Genomic DNA, 18,267 nt, shown 5'->3' on the forward strand with positions numbered 1-18,267 from the left:
AGAGAAATTTAGAACTGATTAATAAAATTAATATAATGAAAAGTAGATGAAGTTAATACCCTAGGTCTTTTTATTATTGATTTTTATCCTTTGATTAATTGTTCTGTTTTTAGTTATTGAAATTGTATTTATAGTTAGATCTATTCATCTTAGTTTTACTTGTGAAATAGAGATTAAAGAACAATTATTGGTAATTGGTCAATAGTCTCTGTGGGATGATATCCGTACTTTCAGAATTTATTACTTGACACGATCACGTACACTTGCCTGCATATTTTACAGATCAAGTTTTTGGTGCCGTTGCCGGGGAATATTTAATCAATATCAAATATAATTGATTTTTGTTCTACTTTGGCTTTTCTTTAACAATTTTTTATGATGTGTTTCTTTACTTATTTTTCAATTTCAGGATCAATAGGTAGTTTTGGTTTATGCAACGAGGTAAAACAACTGAGATATTACCGGTGAATTCTGATATTGAGAGAACCTGTAGACAGAACCGGAAGAATAAGAGATTGGAGGAAAGGATGGCTACAAATCAAGGGAATGTAGTAAATCATGACACTAATGATGTCGATGGGGCAATGGCTGGTGAAGTCCCTGCTGATCAAGAAGCTAGAAGTTTAAGCGATTATGTACTCCCAGCTATTACAGAAGTGCATTCATGCATCAGACCTCCAACAATTGCTACGAATAATTTTGAGATTAAGCCAGCGATTTTGCAAATGGTCCAATCTACTGTTCAGTTTTGAGGCTTGCCTACAGAGGATCCTAACTTACACATTGCTAATTTCTTCGAGCTTTGTGCGACCTTTAAGATGAATGGGGTGAGTAATGACACAATAAGGTTGAGGCTGTTTCCATTTTCACTAAGGGACCGATCAAAGAGTTGGTTGATTTCCCTACAGGCTAACTCTATTACCGCATGGGAGGAGCTCGCTCAAAAGTTCCTTGCAAAATTCTTTCCTCCATCCAAGGCTACATGGTTGAGAGGGGAGATTAATAATTTCTGTCAGATGGAGAAAGAGAGTCACTGTATGATTCATGGGAGAGATTTAAAGAGTTGTTAAGAAAGTGCCCTCATCACGGGATTGAAAAATTGATGTTAGTCCATAATTTTTACAATGGGTTAGGCAGTACTACTCGCACTATCATAGATGCACCAGCAGGAAGGGCATTTATGAGCAAGAGGGCCAACGAAGCTTATGATCTACTAGAAGAGATGGCCATGAAAAATTACTAGTGGCCTACTTATGATATTACATCATGCTTTATTGTGTTTTCTTGCTGGGCCTTGGCTCATGGGTGCTATGTGGTGCAGGTAAAGGAAAGGAAAAGCTAGGCCAGCCTTGAGTGTAGAGCTGGGGCGAGGGGATGTACATACAGGGCCGCTTGACCGCCACGGTCAAGGAGTTCTCAGAGGGACTAGGGGTTTACCCTATTTTTGCCGCTTAGGCCGGCGGGGATTGTAAATTTGGAACTGTAGCGACTCTTTTGTATTACGAACTACTTGTAAACATTTTAAAAGGCTCATGAGCAGTTTATTTACTTAATGAAATGTACCCTTTCCTTTTTATCGGTTTTTCACCTTAACCTGTTAATAGTACCTAGATCACGTTTTTAACCAAAGGACTCGGGTAGCGGGTCAAATTTCTGGTTCACTGTTCACCGTAACTGTTCTGGGGTAACCAGGGCGTTACAAAGGGTCACGACTCCAGCAAAGTCAGAGGCTGAAGGTTTGCTGAAAGAAATTAGAGTCGCGACTTGGGTGAATCTAGGAGGTCCGTGGAGAGGCGGGCTGCGACCTGAGATTAGAGGGCCGCGATGCCTGGAGGGCTAACCAGATTTTGAAGAGCTTTTAAACGACACAGGTCTTGACCTAGGAAAGGCCAAGTCGCGACCCGCCTATGAAAAAAAGAGGAAATCATATTTTTTTAGTATAAATTCACACTTTAGGGTTTAATTAGGTGGAGGTTAGATTTTAATTACGAATTTAGAGATAAAATTTGATTTTGAGACAAGTTTTTCTGCACTTTCATATTTTTTATTTCTTTTTCAAGTCTTTGAATTTTATGTTTTTGAATAATTATTTTGTTGTTTTAGTCATATCTGATATGAACTAAACATCTCTGTTGACGGTGAAAACTCGTCAACGATGTTAGGTCAGAAAACACAAAGTTTAGTAAGATAATAACTAAATGAGATTTTAGAATAGACTTGAGGAAGGATAAATGCAAATCAACAATGGAGTAAAAACCAGTATATTGTTTAATAACCTCTGTATACAATGAATTTTCCAACCCCCTTCAATGATGAAGTGAGGCCTTATTTATAGGTGAGCTCTAATGACTCTTGGTACATTGTGGTCCCGAAGAGACAAGGAGTTGGATATTCAGGCTGTAGGTGGTAGTGGTGTTGGATGAGTGGTGGTCGGCTCCAGTAAATGTCAGGGGCCTAGAAAAGTACTCCTGCCTTGGTACTGTGTCGTACCTCCACTACTTGTTGGGTACGAATGTCAGAGTCGCGCCTCTGTCCTCCTCAAGGTCGCATATCCCGTACTAGTGGGCATTCCTTGTACCTGGTGGTTCTTTTTCCTATTTCAAAGATACACCTTTTCACCAGGCTTTCTTACATTTGGTTAAGTGTTGTAGAACTTATGGGTTGTCATGGAAGATATGGCGAGGCAAGGCGCCTTTCGTGGGTCTTTATCCCGGCAAGATGTGGGGTTTCGCATGGACCCTTGAGCACAAGGCATGGCGTCTCGCGTGACAAGGCTTGCGGGCCTATGGTGAGGCATGTCTGCGGGACTTGGCGCGATTTGCTTCTGTGCGGCCGAGGTGGGGTATGTGGGACTTGGCGCGAGACACTGCTGCGTGGCTGAGGCAGTGGGTCCACAGGACTTGGCGCGAGGTGGTGCTGTGCAACAGAGGTGGTGGGTCCGCAGGACTTGGCGCGAGGCGCTGCTACGCGGCCGAGGTGGTGGGTCCGCTGGACCTAACATAAGGTGCTACTGCGCGGCTGAGGTGGTGTCTACAGGACCTGGCACAGGGCGCTGCTGCGCAGCTGAGGTGGTGGGTCCGCGGGAATTGACGCGAGGCGCTGCTGTGCGGTCGAGGGGGTGTTCGCAGGACCTGGCGTTGGGCGCTGCTGCGTTGCTGAGGTGGTGGGTTCGTGGGACCTGGCATGAGGCGTTGCTGCACAGCCAAGGTGGTGGGTCCGTGGACCATGCGCGAGGCGTTGCTGCGCGACCGAGGTGATGGGTCCGTGGGACCTGGCGCGAGGTGTTGCTGCACAGCTGAGGTGGTGTCCGCGGGACCTGGCGCAAGGTGTTGCTGCACATCCAAGGTGGTGTTTGCAGGACCTGGCGCGAGGTGTTGCTGCGTGGCTGAGGCGGTGAGTCCGCAGGACATGGCGCAAGGTGTTGCTATGCGGCTGAGGTGTTGGGTCCACGGGACTTGGTGTAAGGCGCTGCTGCGTAGCCGAGGTGTTGGGTCTATGGGACTTGGTGCGAGGCGCTGCTGCGTGATTGAGGTGGTGGTTCCGCGGGACCTGGCGCGAGGCGTTGCTGCACGGTTGCGGCGGTGGGTCCGCGAGACCTGGCGCGAGGCACTGCTGCACGATCGTGATGGTGGGTTCGCGGGACCTGGCGCGAGGCGCTGCTGCGCGACCGAGGTGGTGGGTTCGCGGGACCTGACGCGAGGCCAACATTTATTTATTTAGTTAATATTTATTTATTTAAATGTTGTGAATATGATAAAATTGTTTAATACTTTATCATGCATTTTTTGACATGCCATACATATAAACCACATAGTATTTAAAATTGTGCATGCATCTCATATGAGTAGAAACATGTCTTAGGATTGTCCTATGTGATTATATGTTGGACCATATAATAATAAATCTAGTTTTTAACTAGTTCAAGAGCGGAAATAGATTTTAAAAGTTGTTTAATTTCTAGTATTTAATAAAATTGTTTTATTAAATTAGAAATGATATTCTTAGTAATTATAGCAAAATAAAATTGAATTAATTAGGGCATAGTTCTATAATTTTATTTTTTCTTAATTTGATTAGTAATTATTAGAATATCATTTGGTAATAATAGATCAATTTATTTTTACAACCAATTAAAAAGCATAGGATGTTTTGAGAAAACACATATTCTAAAATAGTGAGTGGGAGAGGGTGTTATGACAATAAGTCTCATGATCTCCATTATTAGTTAGCACCGAGGTAGCATGGAGAGGGCGTCGCAACACCATTGCTTGCATCCCCCTAAGGAAGGCTTCCAACTGTGTTATTCTCAAGGAAAACTTCTTTTTCAAGAATAGGATTTAATGATGTATTTCAAGTTTGATTGACCCTAAGGTACACTCTTGAGTTAAGTCATTGATCTAAAATAATGGGTTACACTCACAAGGTACATTAGGCTTTCGAGTGGACTAGTGTATTCTTGACCAAACAAGCGGTTGTTTATAAGTCAAAAGAGAAATATTGATTTAGGTTTTCACTTATAAATTTGAGAACTTGTCTCAAAATTAATTTGGAATTAGTCCAACCTACCCTAAGGCTGGTCCATTAATGTTCAAATTAATTAATCGTGGAATTAGTAATTATTTTTTATGTGTTCTTTAATTGTTGCATTCATGCTTCACGTTTACTATTCTGAAAATAACTGATATTTATTATATGCATAAATTCATTTTGTTTATTTATTTATTTTCAGCAATTATGTCTAGCTCAAATCTTGTATCTTCTTTACTTGCTAAAGAAAAGTTGACTGGTAAAAACTACATAAAATAGAAATTAAACTTGAACATTGTATTAATATGTGAGAAGCCTAAAAAGTCATCCAAAAGCAAAGAGAACAAGAACACTAAAACCTTCATAAAGAACACCCCAAAAGGGACTTGCTTTCACTGTGGAGAAGATGGTCACTAGAAGAGAAACTGTCCAAAGTATCTCCCTGACCTCAAAGAGAAAAAGAAAGGTAAATTTGATTTACTTGTGCTAGAAGCTTGTTTAGTGGAAGACAATTCCTTTTCCTGGATAGTAGATTCAGGAGCCACTAACCATGTTTGCTTTTCTCTTTGGATTCTTAGTTCAACGAGGAAGCTTGCTGATGGAGAGGTGACTATGAGGGAAGGCAGTGGTCAAATTGTCTCTGCAGCAGCAGTTGGAACAGCCTGTTTGGAATTTGAGAATAATAAATTTCTTGTTTTAGAGAACGTTTATTATATTCTTGGATTTTCTAGAAACTTAATTTATGTTTCTATGTTGCATGAACAAAATTTTAAAATCTCTTTTAATGATAATTCGATTGTTATTTCAAGATATGGTTTTAAGATATGTTCTGCAAAATCTATCGATGGGCTTTATAAACTGCAAGCTAAAGAGAAATTTGTTAATAATTCTGAATTATTTAAAATAGCTAATCCTAGATCTATTAAACGACAAAAGACGGATTCCGATAGTGAAACATATATGTGGCACTTGAGATTGGGCCATATTGGTCTAGACAGAATAAATAGGCTCGTAAAGGACGGTCCTTTAAGAGAACTATCTATTGGATCTCTCCCTATTTGTGAATCCTATCTAGAAGGCAAAATGACCAAGAGACCTTTCTCTGCTAAAGGTTCAAGAGCCACAGAGCCACTTTAGCTAGTACATATGGATGTTTGCGGTCCACTTAATGTACAAGCAAGAGGAGGTTATGAATACTTTGTCACTTTTATTGACGATTATTCAAGATATGACTACCTATACTTAATGTAAAGAAAATCTGAAACTTCTGGAAAGTTCAAAGAATTTCAAGCAGAAGCTGAAAAGTAATTAAGTAAATCACTAAAAGCTCTTTGATCTGATCGAGGAGGAGAGTACTTGGATTTTGAATTCAAGGACCATCTGTGTGAGTATGACATTCAATCCCAATTCACAGCACCTAGAACGCCATAGTAAAATGGTGTTTTAGAAAGATGGAACATAACGTTATTAGATATGGTTAGATCAATGATGAGTTTCTCATCATTACCACTGTCATTCTAGGGCTATGTGATTCAATGTGCTCTATACATATTAAATGTTGTTCCATCTAAGTCTATCCAAACGACACCCATAGAATTATGGAATGTTGTAAACCTAGTTTACACTATTTTCGAATTTGGGGGTGTCCTGCACACGTGCTTAAAGGAAAGACCGAGAATTTGGAATCACGCTCTGAAGTGTGCATGTTTGTGGGATATTCCAAAGAGACCAGAGGTGGAATTTTTTATAGTCCAAAAGAAAATAAAACATTTGTATCGACAAATGCAACTTTTCTTGAACATGACTATGTTAATAACCACAAACCTCGCAGTAAGATTGTTTTGGAGGAGATGGTCTTGAATGAGGTTGCAAAGTCACCAACAACAACCAATGAAAAATGGCAAGAGGAAACTGCTAGTTCTAGTTAGAATAGTAGAGAACCTCGTCGTAGTGGGAGGGTTGGTAAGTAACCCACACGCTATGAACACGAAGTTCAAATGCTTGTGTCTGACATAACATACTTGGCTTCTCCCAAATCTTTCATTTAGAATTGTTCAGCTAACCAGTTCTTTACTTTTGATAATGATGTTACGTCATTTCCAATCACTAATATATCATCAACATAAAGAACAAGGAATACTACTACACCATCTTTGATTTGTTTATAGACACAAGGTTCATTAACATTTTGTTCAAAACCAAACGTTTTAATTATGTCATCAAATCTAAGATTCCAAGATCTAGAAGCTTGTTTGAGCCCATAAATGGACCTAAGAAGGTTGCAAACCTTTTCCTCTTGACCTTTTAATTCGAACCCTTCTGGTTGAGACACGTAAATGGTTTTGTCAAGGTAACCATTCAGAAAAAGCTGTTTTGACATCCATTTGCCAAATCTCATAATCCATGCACGCAGCTATGGACAAGAGTATACGAATGGATTTTAGCATGGCTGCAGGAGAAAAAGTTTCTTCATAGTCAACCCCTTCTTTCTGTGTGTAACCTTTGGCTACAAGCCTTGCTTTGAAAGTCTCTACTTCCCCATCCGCTCCTCTTTTCTTCTTGAATATCCACTTGCAACCAATGAGTTTGATATTCTCAGGTGGATCTTCAAGAACCCAGACAGAATTGGAATACATCGATTCTATTTCTTGGTTCATGGCTTCTTGCCATTTGTCCTTGTCAGAATCATTCATTGCATTTTTAAATGTCAAGATTCTTAGAGATAGACATAACAAAACTTTGGCATTGTCTCAAGCAACTTATATTGATAAGGTGCTAGAATGCTTTAATATGCAAAACTCCAAATAGGGTGATATGCCAACCCGTTCTGGAGTATTCCTTTCCAAGGAGTAGTGTCCCAAAACACCTCAGGAAGAGGAAGACATGAGACAATATCCCTATGCCTTAGCAGTAGGCAGTCTAATGTATGCCATGTTGTGTACAAGACCTGACATTTGTTATGCAGTAGGGATAGTCAGTCGTTATCAATCCAATCCTGGATTGAGTCACTGTATTGCAGTGAAGAATATTCTCAAGTATCTTATAAATATTAGAGATCATATGCTTGTATATTCAGGTGGAGACCTGAACCCCACTGGTTACACCGATTCTAATTTTCAATCAAACAAAGATAGTCGAAAATCGACTTCTGGATCAGTGTTTACTCTTGGAGGAGGAGCGGTAGTCTGGCGAAGTATTAAACAAACTAGCATTGCAGACTCCACCATGGAAGCCGAGTATATAGTGGCTTGTGAAGCAGCTAAGAATGTTGTGTAGCTCAAAAATTTCTATTCTGATCTGGAAGTTGTACCATATGTGGATAAGCCACTAGTCCTATACTGTGACAACAGTGGGGCAGCAGCTAACTCAAAGGAACCACGGAGTCACAAGAGGGGAAAGCACATCGAAAGGAAATATCACTTGCTAAGAGAGGTAGTTCATCGAGGAGATGTTGCAGTTATGAAGATAGCTTCAGAGCATAATCTTGCAGATCCTTTCACAAAGACTTTATCCATAAAATCTTTTATGGAGCATGTAAGAAACATGGAAATGAGAGAGATGCATCATTTTCCTTAGGGAAAGTGGGAGATTGTTGGGAATTGTGCCCTAAAAGCATATGTAGTAGATATTGTTTTGTGAAATAAATAAATGAATTGAATTTGTTATGCATATATTTTATGGACTATATTATTCTGTGATAATATTATGTAAATATCAGAAAAATTCCTAAGTTCATATATGTGATCTCAAACACGTATTGGTACAAGAGGATTGTGTTTGAGATAAATGAACTTGAATACTTCGCAGTAAAATAAAGTTATGGAATCTTTAGATTAATTACTGGAAGTACTATCCACTAGTATTATGAGTACATGTGATCTAGATCCGGATCACTAGTGTGGTAGGACACTTTAGTGGTGGTGCTTTATATATTAGAGAATATATAGAACTGGACCAGATATGCTTATTAATACTTAGTTAAATACCGTTTTGAAGTGTTAATTAAATATATCAACTGATGATCATATACAAATAGATCTTAATTATGAAGTTACTATGAACTCCTATTTATGTTATATGAGTTCTTTGATTCACTCGTTAGGGTCTGTCAGAATGATCAGACTAGAAACTTTTGTTTTGGGAACTCATTAATGTAGATGGCTGGGGACATAGTATACAGATATGGAATTTATGCCTTCTTGCAAGAAATTGAATGATGGTTCTCTTAAGGGTTGACTTTTGGGACTGAAAGGTTATTGAGCTCAAATTCATAATTTAGTTATGAATTAACCTTCACTAGTAAAGTCAATGGTACTTAAGGAAACAAGAGATAATTAAAAGGGTAAAACGGTAATTTTATTCCTGATTAATTATGAACCATTATTAGAGGGTCAATTTGTATGCAATGATTATATCAATGGATGTTTTATAATTATAAAGTACTCAGTAAATAAAATGTCTATAATTACAATAGTGCAATCTCATATTTATAGTGGAATAATCATGAGATTAATAAATTAAGATTATTTAATTAAAGAGTTTAATTAATAATCTCAAATTTATTGGAGCTTGGATTTATAGGTCCATAGGTCCCCATAGTGGCTCTATCAACACTATTTGATGTAAGAGTTGATATGAAGGGAAAAATAGTTTAAACACATATTTAAGAAGAAATTTGTTTATCAGGCCAAATATGCAATTATATGATAATAATAATTAATTAATTACAAATTAGTTGTGGTTAACAAAATTAATTAATATTTAATTATTGTATAATTTTTGAAATTATATTAAATAATTAAATTAATTTCGAAATTTAATTAAATAATTAATTAATTATAATTTTTTGAAATTATAATAAATTAAATATTTATTTTCAAAAATATTGGATTTAATTAATTGGTAAAATTAATTAAATATCTTTATTTGAGTGGGAGATAATAATTTGATAAGTTCAAATTGGATTTGAATTTAAGAGATTAATATTTATTCAAATAATTAATTATATTTGATAATTAGTTAAAAAGGTGTTTAATTTAAATTTGAATTTAAATTTGAATTAGTTATTAGGTTGTTAAATCTTATCTGACAAAGAAGTTTGAATAAATAATTAAATAAAAATTGAAAAAACCTACATCCCTAAAAATAGGAATGCTACACGTGCACGCACAGTCTGAGTGTGGCGTGTACTGCTATTTTCAGGGATAGGATTTTTATTTTTAATTAATTAATGGATAATTCAAAAATTAGTTTTTGGATTTTTTTCATTAATAAAATAAATAATTAATTAAAAGGTAAATTGTAAGTTGGTTACAAATTTATTTTTGAATATTTTCTTTTAAGTATGACTAATCAGAAAATATAAAAATAACCAATCTCAGAAAACTAAGTCGAAGATTCGCTCTGTGAAAAATAGAACGATAGTTTTCTCTCCCTGAAAAATAAAGAACCAATTCTCAGGTCTATTCTCTTGATCTCATGTGTTGATTACATCAAGTAGAATCACAAATAAACTATCATTCATTCTCTAAGTGCCCACACACTTCTTGAGGTGTAGAGAACACTTTGGAAGATCTTGGTGTGAGTATCTGGGAGCGGCTTGGATAGGAAGATCGTTCTAAATACGAAAAGATAGCAATGACACTTGATAGGCTTCAAGAGCTATGAATTCTATTCTTAACTTGCTTATGATTAATGTATGTATATTAATGTTGACGTCGTTTTTCGTCAACAGTGAAAGAAGAGCACGTAAACAATAACTAGTAATGGCCGATTAAAATATGACAATACAAAACACGATTTTACGTGGTTCAGCAGTTAAATCTTCCTAGTCCACGAGTCTTTGTTATTAAACTAAAGATTATCTCTGAAAATTCTTAAGCATGAATTCTTCAGAGTTTTCTCTCAAGATACAGAAAATCAGTCCTTTACAATGGTGCATGACCTCTCTATTTATAGAGAAGGTTGCAGAATACTATCCCACATATTTTGGGTAGTTACTCTTTTTATGTAAATAAATTAAATGGCTTTAAATGCCTGCAATCCGATATAAAAGGAAACGTCCCCTGAAGACCAGAGGGCGTATAAGTAATCAAATAATATCCCACGATTTTAGGGGATTTACAGTAATAAATGCAGATTGTGTCTCTTATGGATAACACTTGTAGATATTCAAGGTTATTATCATATATCTCCAAGGCCTTATTCTCCCAGGTCTCTCATCAATGTTCGAGCTAATGACATCTCCCGAGGTCACATGGCTTTCGAGATCGTACGTGTGTCAGGCTCGGGACCTCTGATCCGAGGTCATCACTGAGGATAGATGCGTCTCGAGAGCTACCCTTCGAGATCGTGCGTATTTTGAGGCCACCATATTCGAGGTCGTCTCAGTCTTGCAGGCTCGATATTTAGTCTCGGAGCATACTTCAAACTTTATGAGTTCATTCGCTGCGAATCCAGCTTTCGAGGTCACATTTAACATGGCTCGAAATATGGGTATAACATCTTGCCCCCTCAAAAGTATTTGTTCGAATCCTAAGAGAAGGAAACTTTTAAACTACTTTCTTCGGGAACCGGACCGTCATACACTCGAAAATGGACACGCGTCAGTTGGGTATTGCTCACTTATGGTACTTGAGTACCTTGGAAACCTGCCCACGATCATTCGTCTGCCACCTTTTCGGTACCATCTTATCAGTAACCCCCATTCGTTGGATCTTGCAAGGATTTTATTCAACGCCCCAGATTAATCTCCTTTTTCCATCTATATATATAAGACCCCATTCATCATCTTCTTTTTTATTCGTTCATCAGAAGCAAGGAAAGAGCAAAACCAGAGACTATCCCTGAGGATTTCTTGCTTGTGCATGTTTTCTCAACCGAAGAAACAGAGGACCGCCAGTTTGTTCGAGACCGTGAGCTCATATCTGCAGCCTCTCCTTCAGTCAACAATTTCTCAGCAATCGCCATTATTGTGTAAGTGTGCAATTTTTATCTTCCCTTGTGCCAGTTTCTGTCCATAGTGTTCTTGTTATGTCTTTGAAGGTACTAGTTTTCTTAGCACAATATGTTAGGGAATTTTTATCCGATAGGCTCTTTTGTTTTTTTAGATTTCCATACTGAGTTTACATCACTGGTTCATACCCAGTTTTGATGTTTGAGCAAGATTCCTGTTTTCTAGGTTTTAAAATTTTAAGAGACGTTTCTTGTACACCAAGATTTCGGGTAGAAAACCTTGGATTTGACAAATGCACGAAACCCAATGTTTCCTTTTCTGGTTATCCGCCACTCTTTTTCCCCTGATTTTCAGGATTTTCAAAAAATTGTCTACTCTCCTCCCTTTCTCGTGGAGCGCACATCCTTACTCTTTAATAAGGGTCTTAACATCGAGCTTATTTTGTTACTAAACTCCGAGCTCGTCCTATCGAGCCCGTAATTCTTGCATGCATGGCCCTCACCATTTTTTCTTTCTCGCTAGATGTCACAGAATCTGGAAAGACGGTGGGGGTTGTTGCTGGCAATCTCTTACGACCCAAAAACCCCAAGCCCGGAATCATTGTTCGCTCGGAATCAATGTCGGATTCGGGAGTACGAGCTTGCGTGCGAGCAGAAGGATATTCAAGCTCATTATCGCCGCCAAATAGATGAGGTCATAGAGAAGAAGAGGAGAATTCTCCGGGAGGCCCTTTGTCCAGAGTCCAACTCAGGGCCTAGGCCGATCCCCCTTGACCCCGCATTAAAGGTCACTGTCGCGTATAGTCCAGGAGAACTTCAATTTTCTCTGATGGGGGAGCCTTCTTCCTCGCAGCCGAGGAAAGAAATGTTCGAGGCTGAGCACTATTGGAGCTCGGTTACCTCGACTAGTCAGATAACTGACATCTTGGCCCTCCATGGCCTCAGCTTGTCAGGTTCTTTGAAGTGTCGAACTCCGGCCAACCACGAACGAAGCTGTTTCGCCCCTGGGGACCGTGACGCCAAGCTGAGATACGCGGCATGGAGCCAAGAACACATGAGGGTGGGGGCACTGCTGCCTTTGAAGTATTTTTTCAAGGACTTCACGGATTTTGTTGGGTTGGCTCTGTTCCAGCTCAACACCAATTCTTATAGGGTGCTGTCTGCCCTGAGGTCGCTATAGCACGAGCTGGCGTGGGAAGGGCCTTCGCCTCAGGAGATTTTATATCTCTTTTGTCTGAAAAGCAACCCCTCCTGAGCTCGGGGAGGAGATGGCTTCTATTATCTTTTGAGCTATCCCAAAGAGAAAAAGGTCTTTGAAGATCTCCCCAATCATCCACCTGATTTCAAAAAGGCCTTCTTCTGGACAGATGATGGACCCAAAACGGGTATGTTTAAAAATTTATAAATCGCAAGCGCACGAATCGTTCATAAAGAATAGTGATCGTGTAAGCAAGGATGTCGAACCCAAAGGAGTTGTCTAAAATTGAAAAGAGAAAACTATTTTAAATCAAAAGTAATAAATTCTAACCTAGTTCCAAAGATTGATGAGTTTTAATATTATGAACATAAAATAAAAGATTGAAAAATAAAGCTATTTAAGAGACTAAAAATAAAGCAATAATGAGTTGAAAATAAGTGTTAGAAGAAAAGATTATTAAGATACTAGAATCCACAAAGTGTAAGTTTAATAATATTTATTAGTATATTGATTCCTAAGTTTTAGTGATAGTTAAAATAATTCAAACTATCATTTTCCAAAAAGATTTATAATTTTAAGCACAAATTTCTTATAAAAAGATAGGATTTTTCTTCACTTTTCAAAATTATAATTTCAAAGCATTTAGTGTAAATCAATCTAATGAAATAACAAATAAATCAATGAACATTATTTATAAGACAAAACATAATGTTTTTGTTCTAAGCATGAATGTGTACAATTTAATGACACATCTTACACAAAGAATATTATGTTTATGCACTAAAGAACAAAGTGTAAATATGTTCTAACAATCTAAAATACAAGATATTTAAGATGAAAGAAATATATGTAGAAGAAAAATCCATAAACTTTGTTGTATTACAAGGGAAATCAACATACAACATAAATATTACCTAGTTACAAGTTGCTTCATCATGATCTTAATAATCTTATGAAAAAGATTAGAAGCACATAACTAGAGTAGAAATTACAAAATAAATGACATACATACTTGCAAAATGCTCTTGAAAAACCCAAATGGAAGAGAGAATGGTAGAGAGAAAATGAGAGAAAAAGATGGTAACCAAACATTAAGCACCCCAAAATGGTCTTCAAAACCCTTATTTATAGCCAAAATGAGATTATTAAAATAATCAATTTAAATTAAGTAAATTGATTAATTTAATAATAATATGGTAAATAGGGGTAAATTGTAGGAGTGATGATGGTTTTGGGGTAAAAAGTGTATAGAAAATGGGTAAAAAGTGGCATTTTGAGCATAGGGGACAAATGGTACACTTAGGCAAATTTAGGCTCAAAAAGTGGCAAAATGCTGCACTAGGCTGCTGGTGGCAGGCTTGGTCTGCGACTGGGCCGAATGGGCCTGGGGGCTGGCTGAGCAGTGGACTTCACGTGGGCTACTTGGCTTCATGGCTGGGTGATTGATGAAGGCTTCCTTAGTGCATGGCTGGAACGAAATGGGAGGAGCTTCTTGGATAGGTGGCAAATGCATATATGCATATGAGGAGATGCTTGGGTGATTGATGAAGGCTTCCTTAGTGCATGGCTGGAACGAAATGGGAGGAGCTTCTTGGACAGGTGTCAAATGCATATATGCATATGAGGAGATGCTTGGGTGATGACTTGATGAAGGCTGAAGACACATGGGAGCTTCTAGCGTGGGCTTGGGCCTTGGGCCAGGCTTGGGTTGGCTAAACAAACTTCAAAAATGCCATTATCCATCTCTTTTTCAGCAAAAATGCCACTCTTTATCTTTATTTTTCTTGCTTTTCAAGAGCAAAAATACACCAAAATCCCTAACAAAAGAAACATAAATTAAATCAAATTCAAATATTTTCAATTATAACATAAATCATATTAGTTCATTGAAAATATTAATTAAGACTTAATTTAATTGAACATTTAGTTTCACTAAAACAACATTTTTTTTTTCAAACTAAACAACATTAATTCAAATAATTAACTACAATATTTTACAACAAAATAACTATAAAAACACACAAAATTATATAAAATCAAAATAAGACTAATAAATTTAAAATTACTTAAAAACTTAATAAGTTAATTAAAAACTAAAGAACTAAGCAACAATTAGCATATAAAATATGGTAAAATAACTCTAATTTGTAGAGTTATCAACAGACGGTCTGTCCCTGTCTCGATACTACTCGTTCAGGCGGATTCGTAAGTATTCCAGTTTTCTTTATCTCTGTGCTCGGGATTTTAGCTGTTAGATCCGTACTTAGTTGAAATGTGTCTTGCTTTTCAGCCAACTTTCAGCGTCCCACTCCTGACGAGACAATGAAGGGGCATAGAGAGACCCTACTCCAACTCCCTCATGGCAGGAGGTCTCTCTTGTACCTTTTACATGAGGACAAGCTCCGAGCTTGCGGACTTTTGGGAGAGGGCCAGCCCACCTCTGACTGGTCCAATAAAAAGTATGAACATTGGGAGCAGGTGCCTTTGCCCACAGGCGTCCTCCCTCCGAGGAGAGAGGCGAGGCCCCCACTTCCAGCCCGTAGCAGGAGTCTGCCATCGGGGAACGAGGCCAATGACGAAGCCTCAAGCTCAGATTTGGATGAAGGTAAAGCCCTCCATACCTCGAGAATGTGGTCCCCCACCTTACTAAAGCATAAGCCCAATAGGTTAGTCTCATGCCCATATGATAGATACCACTTCTACATATGGAGTTGGGTAGATGACTGTGTTCATAGGTTTGATAGTCGGCTCGGGAAGTATGACACCATGTATACTTCGGACGAGGTGTGGTACGGGATAGCTGTCCAATACGGGACCAACGATTATAGGGACCTTTCGAGGTTGACACCCACCTATAGGGAAGGTACCCCCCCCGCTTCCTCTGAAGATGGGGGAATTTCATGGTCCCCGAGCTCTAGTTCGGGGGAGAGTTCCAGTTAGGTCTTTTCTTTACTTGGTTTTTTTTATTTTTATTTTCCAAGCTTATTATCATTATGTCTAACTCTGAAAGGAACTGTGCAGGTGCCATGGACTCCGACCTCGACAATATCATTGAGAGTGGTGGCGCCAAAAGGAGCAAGCGTCCAAGGGCACCATCTCGAAAGATGGATCGGCCCACCAAAGTTCCCAAAAGGACGGAGAAGACACCTCCACCCCCAGCTCCTCTTGTTACCAGCTCCATCACGGCGCCGTTTTCGCAGGTCGGTGCCGCAACTGTGGCATCGACTTCGCAGGTTGATGCCTCTAACACGACCGAGCCCCAACTGCTTGTAGTGGTTCGATCGACACTTGGTCCACCTTCTAGAAAGCCTTCTGCTTCTCGAGCTCAGAAGCTGTCAGTTTCTACCCACATGGATGCATATGTGGTTGACAATGCCGCTGGGTCCCATGGGTCTACGCTGGTCTCGGATGTTATGTCCCGAATCGGCCAGAGCTTTGGCAGTCTCGAAGCTCCCCAATGGCAATGCTTGAACGATACCCAAGACTGCACTGTCCTCTATGAGAAGAGTATCGAGCTCGCTGCCGCGGTAAGTGCCCTTCTAGAGTCCTACTTCTTGGTTATAATCACACTGACCTGGAGCTAATGATGATTTTTTCCTTTGTCAGTCTCTTGCCTTTACTGCCCAGCTCAACTATAAGTTGAACAACGAGATCCACTCGAGCAAGTCTCATGCTCAGGAGGCGAAGGATCTCCACCTCAAAGCAAGCGATGACCTGAAGGCAGCAAATGCAAAGCTTGATGCAGGAGCTAAGGAACGTGAGGGCATGGCCACCGAGCTCGGGAAGCTGAAAGCTAAGCTCGAGGAGCTTGAGAAGGAGAATGCCGAGCTCGCAAATCTTAAGAAGGAGATCACTCGGATCCAGGAGACCAACAAGAAGCTCGAAGAGGAAAAGGTCGCCACCTTTGATATTATGAAGGATGAAAAAGCTCGTCTCCTTGCTGAGTACAGAGAGAAGAAGGACCAGGCGGTTGACTCGGCCATGTACCGAATGTGGGCCAACAACGAAGACCTGGATACCAGCTTCTTAGGTCCTTACGAGGTGACACTTCTTGACAGGTGGAATGCTAGGCTTGAGGCGGAAGAGGCTGCTCGTGAGGCCGCTTCGGAGGGAGTCCAGGAGGATAGTCATGCTATTCGTCCTGGGGGGTCCGGTGCTACTGATGCTGAGAAGGCCAAAGAGACTCCTCCTTCTTAAATCTGATCTCGGGGAAATCATTTATTGGGGCTGCGTCCCCTTATTTTTGTAATTATTTTAATTTATGCCCACGGGGCTGATACAATTTCTTTTATTATTGACCTATATATGCTTAACATTTCTCAGCTCGAAATATTTTGCACATTTTATATGAATGAGTTGTTTATGTTTATTTCTTCACACAACACACAGTTTGGATTTAGGCTCGAAACTCGATGCATTCATGCATAGTTCGTTCGAATTATCCGCTTCCGACCTCGTTATTCATCAAAGTCGGATATTACTTTAACCATGAACCCGAAAGTACTTATATGGTATGTAACGTGAATGGTTTGGTTATATCTTTTTTGCTTAGTCACTTTTCCTCGTCCTGGGTCTTTACTCCAAGGTTAAGAGTTCGAAAATATTTTTCTTTAAGATATTCCAGCCTCGATCTCGACTTATCTCGAAGTAGGTTTAGGTTCCTACTTATCGTCGATTAATTTTTTGACTGGTTTGTTCCAAACCTATTAAGTTTTCACATCTGGTTAAATCCAACCGCTATTATCTTTTGATAATTTGGTTATGTCCGAACTATCTAAGCTCGCGTATCTGGTTACATCCAAATACTTCGTGTTTTTGATAATTCGGTTATGTCCGAACTATCTAAGCTCGCGTATCTGGTTATATCCAAATACTTCATGTTTTTGATAATTCGGTTATGTCCGAACTATCTAAGCTCGCGTATCTGGTTATATCCAAATACTTATGTATTTTTATTTTTTAAGCTGATGGTATATATACCAATGATGCCCCCTTAATATCCTATGAGTGTGACCATAGGTTATTAAATTAAGAGAGATTGCAAAAATAAAAAGAGATAATATATTGAACGAAATAGATCTTTATTTGATGGAATTCAAAACCAAACAAACTAATACAGATAGAAATTCATGGTTACAGGCAACACTTTTCCTACACTACTGGTAGTAAGGTCTAAGGTGTTCGCCATTCCATGCTCGCGGTACCAGGCTCCCGTCCAATCTCGCAAGTTTGTACACACCGGGATGGATGACTGACTCTATCTGGTACGGTCCTTCCCAATTCGGCCCGAGCACTCCAACTGCTGGATCTCGTGTTGCCAAAAATACGCGTCTCAACACCAGATCTCCCATTCCGAACTTTCGATCTCGAACCCTCTTGTTGAAATACCTGGTAGCTCGCTGCTGGTAAGCAGCGTTTCTCAGCTGAGCCTCTTCTCTCTTTTCTTCAATCAAGTCTAAGGTTTCCTCGAGCTAAGTGTGGTTTGAACTTTGATCGTAAATCTGAGTTCGGATCGTTGGGATTTCGATCTCGATGGGCAACATTGCTTCGCAGCCGTATGCTAGAGAAAACGGGGTATGCCCTGTTGA

The 18,267-nt window shown here is 39.2% G+C and overlaps 1 non-coding gene across 1 annotated transcript; it reads right to left on the reverse strand.

Annotated features, from left to right (window-relative positions):
* Positions 1-982: 982 nt before the first annotated feature.
* On the reverse strand, positions 983-1,092 carry LOC133828359 (small nucleolar RNA R71). Its single transcript, XR_009890985.1, has one exon. It is a non-coding gene; the product is annotated as a small nucleolar RNA R71 (small nucleolar RNA).
* Between the last annotated feature and the right edge of the window lie 17,175 nt (positions 1,093-18,267).

This window comes from Humulus lupulus, chromosome 3, assembly GCF_963169125.1.
Source record: "Humulus lupulus chromosome 3, drHumLupu1.1, whole genome shotgun sequence".
NCBI classification, from domain to species: domain Eukaryota; kingdom Viridiplantae; phylum Streptophyta; class Magnoliopsida; order Rosales; family Cannabaceae; genus Humulus; species Humulus lupulus.